General features: G+C 35.6%; 1 long non-coding RNA gene across 1 annotated transcript; it reads left to right on the top strand.

The window, feature by feature from the left end:
* Positions 1 to 3,954: 3,954 nt before the first annotated feature.
* On the top strand, positions 3,955 to 14,135 carry LOC135154790 (uncharacterized). The gene is made up of 3 exons (XR_010294229.1): positions 3,955 to 4,109; positions 10,709 to 10,771; positions 11,250 to 14,135. It is a non-coding gene; the product is annotated as an uncharacterized LOC135154790 (long non-coding RNA).
* Positions 14,136 to 14,544: the final 409 nt, after the last annotated feature.

The following is a 14,544-nucleotide window of genomic DNA, read 5'->3' as shown; positions in this document are numbered from 1 at the left end:
CTTGGTTCATTGTATGTTTTCATATTAGATTCACAAAGTAGCCTACAAAGAGGGTCTGGAGTCCAAATTTGGCCTTTTATTTCTTGATTTAGAGCAGATTTCTGATATTATGCATAAATTAGCATAATAAAACTATACAACTTTTTGATATATCAACGCTGCAGTTTTATAGAGTACGCCATGGACAGCATATGCGTGCCAATTTACAGCACGATCGGCCGATCGACGGCCGAGATCACAAAGGATGGGGGGCTGGGAGGCCCCTCCCCTCCCTGGACTTATAAACTACCAAAGTGGCCTGGCCTAGTTGGGGTTAAATTAACATGGGAGTCAATTTTGAAAAGTGTTTATTAAACAAGGTATTTTGCAATGAATTTTGCTGCAACTCTTTAAGATTGTGACTTCATTGATATCTGGATTTATTCATTATATTCATGCCTTATACACAAAAAACACATTTTACATCAAAGTAAGAAACCTAATTATCCAAGTATAAAAAATATATAATTGATAAATGGTTTTAAATTTTGGGGGATAGTCTTTTTGGGATATTTGTAATACTTGTTTGTTTATGACAATTTTTTCATTTAGTTAAAAATTTTGAGGTGTAATTTTTATTATACTCCACCATTTCTTCATTTTTGAAATATTTTTGACCAGGAAAGTAAAGAATAGATCTACTTTCAGTTGAGATGGAATCAACCACAGTAAGTAAAAGGAGAAATATAAAATTGAAAGAAATTTGACCAGGAATAAGACACTCATGGCTTAATTTGTAAAGTGAATGCCCAAGTAAATGCTGAAAGGGTTATTGCAATTGAAATGAAAGCATTACCAATGCCAAATTCGATTTATAATTGTTAAAAAAATGGTCAATACAGTGTGAATTCTGATGGCTAAAAAAACATTTTATGATGAAGAAATGACGAGATCAGAGATATTGTGTTGTCTAAAGGATGATGGCTTGTTTAGAGATTATTATCTGTACATCTTGGTTGCACTTATACGCTTACATACGGTAGTTCACGGCTACATGAACACCATATATCATGATGGTCTAGGTGTGTGTTGGGGGAGTAGTACTGCTTAAGGGATTGTGTTTGGCAAGGAGAAAAGTTGGAAAGGAAAGAATATCTTTTAACCCTATCTAGGCAGGGACCTCAACGATTCGCGCAATATTTTTGCAGTGCGAAATTTTTTGACCGCGCCGCTCGCTGACTTTTTACTTTCAAGTCTTGTGCAATATTTAAGACCAATTTTGCGTCACCCGGGTACGTGGTTCCGAAATTACGCAACATTATGTTTCTGTTTCTGTTCATGGTAACTCCCGTAGGAACTCGGCAGGACAGCATTTTTGCTGGTAAACGCCAAGCTGGTATATAACCAATTACCTAGGAAACATTAAGTATGTAAGTGCATGTCAGACCAAAAATTGCACAAAAACATGATTTTGTCTACAAAGTCAATGCAAATTGTGTTTTCAACCAAAAATCATAAATGTATGATTATTTTTAGTTTTGCTGGTCTAAATGTATTTATTTTATGCTTTTTATGATCTCAGAAGAGTCCCCAACAAATTTCATTGAAAAAACAAAGAAATACATAAGAAATTGCAAAAAAATATATAATACACAAGAAAACGATATGATATCGCAATTTGTTCATGTACACTTGCTAATAACACCACAAAGAGTTTCTACAGCAAAAATTAGAACATTTGGAGCTTTATTTAGGGAGTTAAAGGAAAAAGTATGATTTTGCATAAATTAGCATAATCACTTAATAGCAATTACTATACAATTATGTCCCAGACAACCCGTCTGCCAATTTTCGGCGCGGTCGACAGCCGAGATCTCAAGGGGGGGGGGGGCCTGGGACCCCCCCCCCCCCCCCCCCGGCCATATGAACTCCCAAAATACCCCGGCCTAGTTAAAATAGCTACAGGGCATGTGCTTTTCATGATTCACACCCATTTCATCCACATACACTTTTTTTTCTGAAGCGCTTAGAGACATGTTTTGTGATAAGCGCTATACAAATAATGTTAACTATTATTATTACATGTAACTCCAATTTTTTTTGCGAGTCATTTTTTACAAAGTATGTGGTGCTCACTCAATTGGAAATCTTTTTCAAAATTAACATGATTCTTGAAATTGGCTGTCTGGGAACATGCAAAACAGGTAATATTTTTTATTTAAAAAATCTTGAATTAAGCCCTTGCCATTTCTTTTTTGATGGAGTGGTTATTTCAAAAAGAATTCTGAAGAATGCCCCAAGCCACCACTACACTCATAGGTTATTGATGGGTTTCCTTGGATAAGGGAGCATTAATGGATTAAAAAAAGTAAAGAAGAACCTCCCGAAAAATATTATTTTTTATGAAAATCGTGAACTCCATATTTCCCCCAAAAGTGATCTTTAAAAAAAAACAAATTCTGAAAAGTGTCCCAATGTGTGATGAGGGAGACAAACAATAAAGATGAACAAAAGAAGATTTTTTTTTCATGAAAAACCATGAACTAGCCCATTGCCATTTTTGTCTCACCCACCAGAGGTGAAGGCGAGACTTAGGGATCCAAGTGTCGTCCCTTTTTCTCCTTTATTTCACCAAGAGAAAAATCCAAAATACCGCTTGTGCTAGCCAAGTTAGATTTGTTATAATATCTGTGTGATTTTGTGTGTATTGTGTCGAATATTGGGATCGTGCAATAATTGGAACAATTTTAATATATATTGGAGGATTTCTACTCAGATTTCTCTACATGCCTAAAGTCGGTAAGTGGTGCTTGGATATTGTCATTTGCAACCCCCGCTTCAGGTTTTTTTACCAGGACCAAGATGCAAAACAGTAATTTTATCTCTGATCTTGTGAACCGGTTTGTGTGAACTGTTTGTGTGTGAATAAATGAATAAATATATCAGAGAACAGAAAACTGCTGGGAGATCATTTTTACAATGCAATTAGCCAAGATGGAAAAGATAGATATTGTTCCCATGGTAACCCCAATGTTTAAAGGTCAAGTCCACCTCAGAAAAATGTTGATTTGAATAAATAGAGAAATATTAAACTAGCATTACACTGAATATTTCATCAAAATCGGATGTAAAATAAGAAAGTTATGACACTTTAAAATTTCGCCTATTTTTCTCAAAACAGTGATATGCACAATTCAGTGACATGCAAATGAGACAGTCGATGATGTCCATCACTCACTGTATTTTTTGTTTTTTATTGTTTGAATTATACAATATTTAATTTTTACATATTTGAAAATAAGGACCAACTTGACTGAACCATATAGTATTAAACAATGCTAGTTCCACAAGTTCAGTGAGGAATTAATCATTGTTTCACTTGACAATGAGGAGAAAATTAGAATATTTCATATAATTTATAAAAAAAATAGTGAGTGGATAACGTCATCATTCTCCTCATTTGCATACCGACCAGCATGTGCATATAACTGTTTTGTGAAATTAAGCAAAACTTTAAAATGTCATAACTTTTTATTTTACATCAAATTTTAGTGAAATTTTCAGCGTTATATGCTTGTTGGATTTTTCTCTTTTTATATTCAAATCAACTTCTCGTTGGGGTGAACTTTTCCCTTAACAAGAAACATTGTAGATTGATACGAATTGACTAAACAACTCTTTTTTTCAGATACATCATACAAGATAGTGCCCTTTAGTAAGGCATTCTCATTACCAGGTCCCTCGGAGAGGACCTAAAGCGGTTGGTCCCCTGGTTGCTTGCTCACAGGCATTCGTGCTTTCTTAGCAGCCAGGTAAAAAACCTTGGTATAACATAACTGCTCAAAATATTTTCTCGTTCAACAGACCCTTACTCTGAACACATTCAGTGAACTTGCTGAGCTGAGCATGTTGTTGTGTTGTATCCCATGCCCACATTAATTTTTCCCTTTTTTTATTCGCCTTAGTGCTAACACCATAGTTTCGTGCGATTTCTCAATTACCACTGCGAACGCGCTTCTCTAAGACTCTGGCATGGCTAGTTATAATACTTGACTACAAAATCCCCGAAATGGCATCAAGGAAAGGATTTGAAGTATTTGTTTCTAAATTGTCATGGACTGTCGGTGTGCGTAAGTATATTGCCCCTGTTTTAGCCACTTACCGGTATTTGTGAACTGACTTTCCAAGCCCGATTATACCGGAGCTAGTTATCGGAGGCAGCCAGCAGGCTATCGCCTCGGTATCACGCTGGCGCCCGGCGGGCCGGGAGCCTCGGATGCGAGCATGCTGATTTTCGTGACGATGATGCTGAGCTACAATTTGTGGCACTCTGCGTCATCGTCACGAAAATCTTCAAAACACCCAAATTATTTTAAAAAAGCAAATCATGCACCTCCTCTATTCTATCGATGTTTGTCTTCACAGTCCGCATCATTACTTAGACTTAGAGCAAGGCTCCACAGACCACATTAACTTTTTTTGGTGGTGGCCCGTTCGGGCCACCAAAACCATCAAATAATTCTTTTTGGTGGCCCGAAAAATATAAAGAAAAACATTAAAAATTAATAAAACAAACTTCTGAAATATTAATTCTGCAGCCAATACCACTAAGTTACTTTCACTTTATCATCTTGTATGTAAACCTTGTTTGCTGTTATTTTTGTTTTTTACTTTGCTAATTGGTTTGTGGTAAAATATAAATTGTTTCTATCGTTGTAAAAATGAAATGATTGAAAGAGAGTAAATGAATTTTATTGTTCGCAGGTTGTGTGGACTTTTTTTTTTATCTCGGTATAGACACACACTCATAATGGTAAAAAAAAAAAATAGTGCATAGCAAACTCAGATAGATGTACAAAACAATGGTTTTTCATTTCTTCCTCTTTGAATCCTGAAACCTAGATTATGCAGGCCCCAAATCCAGTTTATTTCTGTTTTCTCTTTTGCAGAATATTATAGCAGGAGAAAATCACAGAAAAATATGCTGCAAAATTAGAATAATGCATAAAAGGGGAAAACAAATGAAAATAATTTTCAAAAAGTATATTACAAAAAGAAAACAAAAATAATAAAAGAAATAAGTGAAATAAAACAAAAGAAAGAAAATGAAGAAAGAAAAAACAAAGAACAGGGAAAAAGAAAATTAGAGAGAAAAAAAAGAAAAGAAAATGAAAGAAAAATGAATTAAACAAAATTAATATAAACATGGGGAAAAGGGGAAAATTAAGAAGCCATTACGAATGTTTTTTAACAGCTGTGGCAACAGTCTATTCTGACTGGAATATAATTAAAAGCCAAGCAAATAATTTTCACTTACCTTCTGGGAATGGCACATTTCTATTTTTATATCCTTTAGTTTGTAGTATTTAATTTTCAGTAGAAACATATTTTTTTATCAGGCACATTCAATGGGAAGGGGTATAAATGGTTTAACCACTGTAAACAAAATGAAAGAAAAAAAATAAGAAAACGGCAAAAGTTATATCTGGAAAAAAAGTGTGACTGTGGGAAAAGTCCTTCCCTATATTTGCCAAAATGTTGGAAAAATTCACATTTCATATCGATGAAATGCCTTCCCAAAGTACTTACTTTCTCAAGAGTGGTTTAAGAAGTCATTTATAAACAAGAAAGAAAGGAACTGTCTGTTCATTTTTGGCTAGAAAAGACACAGCTTCTAAAGAAACCAAGTATCAACATACATACAAATGCACATGTGGGACTGTGATGTACTTGCCTATGTGTTTTTATGTGTATTAATTCATTTGGAAATCGGTCTTTTGTAGTCAAAAGAGAGGTCATAATTCCTCTTCTTAATGCTTGCAAATAATCAGGGTACACCAAATTTTCGTAATATAGACTATAGAATGTTATTTCATTGGTGTAAAATGTGACTTTGACTTAGATTTTCAAAGTTCTGTGGAAGATTTCTTAGCAGCAACATTTTTTATCGCAGCTCCCAGAGTCTGAATAGGCTGAGCTAGATCTAGAGCACAGCTGTATGCAGTGGCTTCATGCAAACTCACGCCAGCTGGCCGGCCGGCGCGGCTGGCTGGATAATAGCTACTGTATGCTATAGCTGTAGGCCTAATATGCAAACTTTGTGTGTGTGTATTTGTGTGTAGATCAACAAAAAGGGCGCATGACGAACTGGCTTGCAATTTGAACTGTAGAATGTTGATAAATGCGTGCAAAATCGGGAGAAAAATTGCGCTACTTTGAAAATTATTGGTTGCCCGATTCGGGCCACCAAAACTTAACATTTTATCAATAATGGTTGCCCGAAGTGAATTTCTGGTGGCCCCGGGCCACCGCTAATGTCGAGCCTTGCTTAGAGTTAGAAAAAGAGCTTGACCCACTCATACATTCAATGAACAACTTAACAAGGTTAACCTAGACCAAAAGCTTCAGTCTCTGTGACTGTATTTTGGTTGTTCCGCTGAACTGCGTTGGCTCACTCACCAATACATAGACTGAAGAGCTTGGAGTCCCGTACGTACAGACAACGTATTTTAGCAGTAACTGACTCTAATACACACTTGATCTTGTACTCGGTCTCGATCTCTACTCAAGAACTGGGCATGACTGCTTGGCTTGGAGTCACAATCACAACTCGGTGACTTTATTCTTCACTAAACTAAAACATGTTATACACTGTACATGGTTACATAATATTTTCTGAGTGGCATGGTGATAATGGGGGTATAGACCAGGGGCCCGTCTTCCAAAGAGTTACGCTTGATCCAATCAATCGTAAGTCTATGGAAATCCATCAGTGTCATAATTTTTTCCTCAGGAAATTTACACAAAGTCCTTTGTAAACAAAGAGAAGCACAGTGAATTTTCAAGAAAACAATGAATGCATGAATATACATCATAGTTAGAAAATATTTTGAACAAACATGCATAATAGATATTGACATTGCTGGCCGTCCATAGTTGTGATTGATCGGATCAATCGCAACTCTTTGTAAGACGGGGCCCAGATGGATAGAACGAGGGGTTTATGATGGGGGTAATACAGTATGGTCAATGTTTACACACTTGGTCTGGGGATGGAAGGAATGTCATTATCACCGTGGGACAATAAGGAGTAGTGGTCGGGTTGGGGAACATAATGTAAGTTGCAATATATACACATGATTATACAGACACAATACGGGGAGATGAAGGCCTTTTATAGGGTTAATTTAGTAATTTAGGGTTAAACGAACATCGGGTGATTCTTGAAAAATTAAAATATTACCCCCCCCCCCCCCCTCAGGTAAAAATTGACTTAAATTTGTACGATACTCCATAAATTAAATGAAACAAAAAGAAGCTCTGAGATGTATGTAATGATGCAAGTTTAATTTGTCTACATGTGAAGATGTACAATCGGACCCATTGTGGATAAATGAAAGACTCCATACCATCTCAGAGAGATCTCGGTGGTCACCCTCCTGGGCTTCAACCCTGCAATGACCAAGCAAATGCAATCTATTATTAGAGCATCGGTGGTAGCATTTGTCTCATCCACCAGCGTATGCATCTAGCCAAACTAGCCAACAAAACAATTACCTAGCAGTTTTTCTACCTTTGAGTTCTCAACACTAAGTGTCTACCGAGGAGACTACTAGGGCGTGAAACAGGCCCAAAACGAACAACAACAACAACAGCAATTTTCATATCAAGATCTGTAAACGTCCCACATCTCATTTAAAATATTGCAAAAACAAAGCGCGAGATGAAAGACTTTGATATATATTGATTTAATTTTTTTTTAATTATAGACATGGATACGATATATGTACTATCTCATCGAAAAAACATGCAGACGTGGAGCATATATACTGTACTGACCTTAATACGAATATTCTAGCACTCGGTCTTTGTATATCTATTCCAATAAAGGAATACACCAACCTCAAAAGCAGTTTGGACAATTTTACAAATTCCTACAAATACGTTTCTTAGTCAACAACAAAAAAATGCAGAGGGGGCAGAGCCAAGTACAAATAGAGGGGGGAGGGGCACATGGAGAAAGGGCACCTTTTCTTTCGAAAATGCATGGCACTATATCTTAACACGAAGAAGAAAAAAATGACTTATCTATCCACTCACGTGACTCATGAAACTTTGAAGACCCAGAACAAGCCCAAAAGTAAAATTGACAAATCATACCAGTCGAAAGCTTAATTAATATAAACTAATTAATACAGAAATGTCAGCTTTATGCATTTTCACTGCTTTTCAGCCGATTTTTTTTTTTTATATATTCTGAACTGCGTATAAATTTAAGCATATTAAATAAAGAACAAGCTGCTAATCTCAAACACACGTGCTCATGTTTCAGATTTAGACCTAGAATCTTGTCATTCTAAATACATTTTTTATCATGAAAATCAATAATGCAAGCGCGAAGCGCGAGCTGGAAATATTTGATATTCCGATTGTAAATAGGGTCCATTTAAAAACTAATTCAAGCACTGTATAGGAAAATTGTGAAGTGGATATCCGGATTGCACTTAATAAATGATTTTGACCTAGGACCAGGGCATTCTAAGGACATTTTCTCATCATATGAAAAATTATGACTATCTTCCTATAAGCGCGAGATAATGCTTGTCGATATTCCTTTCCCAAAAAAGGGACAATTTAATTATTAGCAATTTATGAAAATATTGTTATCTTATTTATTTATCAATGTAATGAACCCAATGAAAGCGCGAGGTTTGATGATATTAATGCCTGAAAACTGGACATTTTAAAACACTTTTGTCATTAGGAATAGGAAGCATGTGTTTATATATATATATATATATTTAACATTTAATGCGAGCGCAAATCGCGAAAAGAAAATATAACGGACATTTACAGATCACTGTTTGTAATTTTGTAAATTTGTAAATCAAACAAAATAATGAAAGCTCAATGTCCGAGCTAAAATACGTTTTGTATATTGACTTCAAAACTTGACATTTTAAGGCCCATATCAGCCTATTCATTTAGCAAGATATGTCTCTCATCTGCAATGCGAGCGCAAATTAAATATTGTGATATAAAGATTTTTCAAAATTATTTTCCAGGGGAGCGTTTTATCAACATTTTCGTCCGACAAGTTGTCAGATCTGACATCTTTCCTTGAATCTGATTGGCTAAGAAGCACTGTTACTATGGTAACTGTCTGATAAAATGGGACTTTGTCGGAAACACTCCCCTGATATTCCCCTCACATTATTTCATTCATTCGTCTTCCTCCTCTTTTTCTTTTTTCCTCTTCTTTTTTCTCCTCTCTTTTCCCTTCTTTTTCTTCCCCCCTATTTCTCCCCCTTTTTTATCCGCCAATAGGGGGAATGGGCCAGGCCCCTCGCCCCCTGGATCCGCCTATATGGATTTTTCAATTTCACTTTTTGGTCTGGTCTGGGTCTTCAAGGCACGTAGGATTATTCTTACAATTTTTCCCCCTTCATTTAGGAACACTTGTTCTCAAAGATAAGGAACGCAATCAGAACATCAACAGAACAAACTAGAAAAGAAAAGGGGCATTTATTAAAAGTATATGAATAAGGGTATATTGAAATAGGGCATTTAATTCTACTCTCCCTTTCCCTACTTTTTTCTTATCTTCTATTCTTTACATTCGTTTTCTTTCCCTCTCTTTCGTCCTTTCCTTTTCCCTAATTCCCTTCTCTTTCTTCCTCCTTTCTCCTTCTTTTTCTTCCCCCTCTCTATTCTCTTCTCCTTTTTTTTTGTTGGGAAGGGGGGGGGGTGCTCTAGCTCTGGTGCCTTGTGCATAGGATGTTTCGTAAATTAAAAAAAAAATTATCAAAGTTACTTAGCTCTGCCTCTAGTAGTGAAGTCCACCTCAACAAAATTGGTTTGAATAAGCAGAAAAAATGCAACAATCATAACGCTGAAAACTTGATTAAAATCGGATGTGAAATAAAAAAGTTACGCCATTTTTCATTTTCGAATTTTCACAAAATAGTTATGCATATCCTTCTTGTAGACCAATGACGAAAAAGATGACGTCATGCACTCACTAGACATTTTGTATTCTACTCTCAGTTTTATATGAAATAACAAATATTTAAATTCATTCCTCATTATAAAGCATAAAAAATAAGTTTATTTCTCCATAGACATTTTCCATTGCTGTAATTGTGATTAAATGAAGAGCTTCCTTTTTGTCAAATTTGCAAAAAATAAAAATATTATATGATACATTTAATGAAATATTAAATGAATAATGTTCGTGTGATACCATCTCTCTCATTTATTGCATATCACCGTGCTGTGCATAAGTTATGTTTATTAAAAAAATAAGCGATTGTTTGATGTCATCATTATTTATATCAGCCATGTTCAGCTCACCGCAAGGTGAAGGGCCTCCTCAAGTTGGTGCCAAAATGTGCTTGTCTTGTGTTGATGCAATCCACTTTATGCCAATGAACTTTGAGAGCTTGTCACTCCATTTCAGTTTTTGTCTACCCCGATTTTGTGATCCTATATAGCCATGGTCTCCATTCTGTGATGCGTTTGGTCCATCTATATCAAAAAATCTTGCAAGGTGGCCAGCTCATCACCATTTCATTGTTTTAATTGCTTTGATTTAATATGTCTATTACTCTAGTCTGGCTCCTAATTCATTGTATGGTTTTTCTGTCACGTTTTGATATCCGTACATTGTACATTCCACACTGTGTTGAGTGCATGGTTTTTAGTTTCTGTTCCATTTTCTTTGTTACAGACCAGGTTTCGGAACCATAGGTCATTGCCGGTAGAACACATCGATTAAAACTGTTCTTTTAAGGTAAATAAGCATATTGCTCTTAATAATGTCATTGGAATTCACCAAAGCGTTCCATCCAGCCCTTGCCCCTTTTAATTTCTTCCATCAGTTCTTCATGATCCATTCTGATGTGTTGCCCAAGGTAGATATAGTGATCTACTCTTTCAAATTCAGAGTTATCCATTGTTATGCCCCGTGGCAATGTATTTTAATGTATCTTTAGTTTATTTTTATTATATATTTTTTTTGTTTTACATTAGATTTTGACAAAAATTTAATTGTGCTTGTTTATTTTGCTCATTTTATGTAAATTGCAAATTTGTATATATTCGAGTTGTCTTGAACAGCAATTATGTGTGTCAACAGGAATCAACTTAATTTGGTTGCAGGGATTTTTCAGATTGATACGAGAGTAACGATGTTCGATGACATAGAAGAAAAACGGAACATGTATCAGATTGTTTCATTTGTTTTCTGTTCTGTTTTGTTTTTCCATCAGCAAAGAAGTAATCCGGAGTGGTCCAAGACTTTCGATAAGATCGATTGCCATCTGTTGCAAGTACACCCTGAGCCACAATAAGAATTGGAAGTGGAATAGAGTTACACTCGAGAAGACTACACATAACCATCCATGCGGCCTGGTCAGCGAAGAAATTCATGGAGCAGGAATTAGTTGTAGAGGAGAAAGTTGCTTGGAACTTGAAAGGCATCCGCCCATCTGCACGCAGCTATCTGATGGTGAGATGAGGTCTGATGTCACTGTCGAATGGCCATGCAAGTCGACTGACTTCCTCCATCCACAAAAGGACTCAATTTTAGTACGAAGAGTAGGACGTGGATGGTAGACTTCTGTTGACGAGTATCCTGAAAATACCATGGTGGAAAGTTCTCCCGATGTAGTCCATCATGCTGAGGAGGTGATCAAGATCAAGTTGATCTTCCGCTTGCCTGAGGAACCTTGGGGAGGGAGCAGGGAAGGGAGGGTACTAGAGCATAAAGTAAAAAGGGTATAAAAATTTCCAAACCCAAGAAGTAATCTCCAACTCTGGATACGTGAAAAGGGTATTATAAAGGCTAGAGAAAACATGAAAAATACTTGTTTAGGCGGGTATCGTTCCTTTGAGAAGGGATCTGAAATGAAGAATGTTTACTTTAGGGTCAATTTTGAAAGTCCATGGACGAGCATACATCCATCCATTCATTCAACCATCCTTCTATCTATTCACCCATTTATTCATTCATCTATCCATCCATTAATCTATCCATCCATTCAGCCATCCATCCATTCATTAATATTCATGCATGCTCACATACATGCATTCATCTATCTATCCATCCATCCATCCGTCCATCCATCCATTCATTAATTCATGTATGCTCGCATACATTCATTCATCCGTCCATCCATCCATCCATTCATTCATTCATTCACTCACTTAGCCATTCATTGATTTGTGTATGACCACATGCATTCATTTATTTATTTATCCATCCATCCAATCACTCATTTGTTCATTCATTCATTCATTTATCAATCCATCCATTCATTAATTCATATACGAATGTCAAATGAAAAAAAATTGTAATATATTTATATATTGTAATTTTTTTATGTTGTCTGATATTGATTACTTCCTCTCTTTGATTTATGTTTATTCAGTGCCCTGGTATATTTACTTCTTTTAGGGTGATTATCTTCATTCACTCTTGGTGCACAGGTTAGATGCAGAAGTGTAGAAAATTTGTAGACCATACAACCTCTCAGATGCAAATTCCATTACACATAAAAAAAAAAAAAGACTGCCGGTGATAAGGCAAATATTTCAATGGACCGTTTTGAAGTGAATTAATTTTATGGACATTTCTATCTCTTTTTTTTTTTTTTGGGGGGGGGGATGGGGTGGGACTAAGTAACGATATATTTCTGATATCTGCATTCTGTACCGACCGCACAGAAACGTTGTTAGTCTAACAGAACGTTAACAGTAAGCCCAGTCACATCTTCCGGATTGTGAAGTCAAAACATGTATTTCAATGTGTAAATAATGTATTGTTGTAACATTAGGCATCGCTGCCACATTACCTGCTGTAACAGGGCCTCTGTGAACGCATTGTTACCCTAACAACGTTTCTGTGCGGTCAGTACTGGTAATTATCACCTGACAAAAAATAAGCTTTATAGAATTCGACAAATAAAAATGTTTCGTTGTATGTTTTTGATTGCTCTCATCTCCCAAAAGAATAAAATACGGTAGGGCTATTTTTACAAGTGCACCTGGTAAATCCGAACTATTAGTTGCTGTGTAAATGAAATATGGCCAAATTTTTAAAGAATTGTTATTTTGCCTTGATGATTAATTAATAAATGATTGTGTTACAACTATTGGCGGTGATTCCGGGTGAAGGGAACATGCCCCCCTTCCCCTTTGATTTTTAAAATTTTGTACAGAAGTTTATTGGAAAGGGCTGTCGTCCATCCCCCCCCCCCCCCCCCCCCCATATGGACCAAAAATCCCATGAAATCGCCGCCAATGGTTAAGCTCCTTTTGGCTACTTGTATTTATTCTAATACAAAACGGTTTCCTCTCTGCCATTCTCCCTCTCTTTCTTTCTGTTCATCCATCTCTTCCCCTGTCTCTCTCCTCTCCTTTCTCAACTCTTTCTCTCCCCCCTGCAGATCTTATTTGCTCATGAGCAAAGAAGATGATCTACCTCTGAAGGGACTTTCACACTTAGTTTTGCGACCGTTTGGTTACATTAAAATTTGCCCATGATAGTAATGCCCGCAATGGTCGAATGACTAATTTTGAAATCCCCTTTATGTATATTCTGCCTACCTCATTTTCTTTCGGATTTTGAAAAATAGTGAAATGTATCTTCACATGAATTAACTATATTCAAAACTTGAGCAAAACATCTTATAATAGATGTTACAAACTTTGGAAAACTAAAATTTGTCTAACTAAACAACCTTTCACATTGCCAATTTGAAATAATAGTCATTTTTGTTTTGTAAATTCCATATAATCTTTATGAATTGCATTTCTTAATGCATTGATGATTAATTAAAACTATGAACCAAATAGGTGACAAAATACAGGACATCATAAAATACTATTCAAGCAAATTTAGAATATAGTTCAAAATCAAAATGTATTGAATAAAATTATTTTCATTTTGTGAAGTTCACTCTTCTAAAATATTAAAAACTGAAGATATTTCTAAATGTCGAACTGACAAGATTCTTGTAACTTATAAGCTGAAATTGTTGTGGTTTTGCATTTCACTAATTTTACAAGATAATCACCGGCAAAATTGCCACTAACTTGAATATTTGGCTTATACAGTGCAGAAGGTAATTTGAATTGTGAGGGTCATTGAAAACGAGACGGAACTCGCCTATTACAAATGTTCAGTAGTTAATTCATAACTTAAAACTCTCCGCCTTTCTTCTCAAATCTTGGGAAAGATGGAAAATGTAGGCCCAATAAATTTTCTTTAAAAAAAAAACTGAAAGAATACAATCAAGCATAAGCCTTCTAATTTTTGGTTTACCTTCTGCACATTGTACAACCTAAAAGCTGGCCGGTATTCTGAAAATCGTGTTTTCTTTGCATTACCTTTTCTATATTGAATGCCATTACAAATTTTTAAATGGTATTCATGGCTGCTTTATATACATTTTTTTTGCATATTGCCTTTATTCGATATGAAAAAAGGGAAGTACAATGAAAACAAGTCCAGGTTACTTAATATTTCATTTTAAGGAAAAGTACAGAAATGTGATAAATAAA

The sequence above is a fragment of the Lytechinus pictus genome, chromosome 7 (genome assembly GCF_037042905.1).
Source record: "Lytechinus pictus isolate F3 Inbred chromosome 7, Lp3.0, whole genome shotgun sequence".
In the NCBI taxonomy this organism is placed as follows: Eukaryota; Metazoa; Echinodermata; class Echinoidea; order Temnopleuroida; family Toxopneustidae; genus Lytechinus; species Lytechinus pictus.
This window is presented reverse-complemented; position numbering and strand designations above follow the sequence as displayed.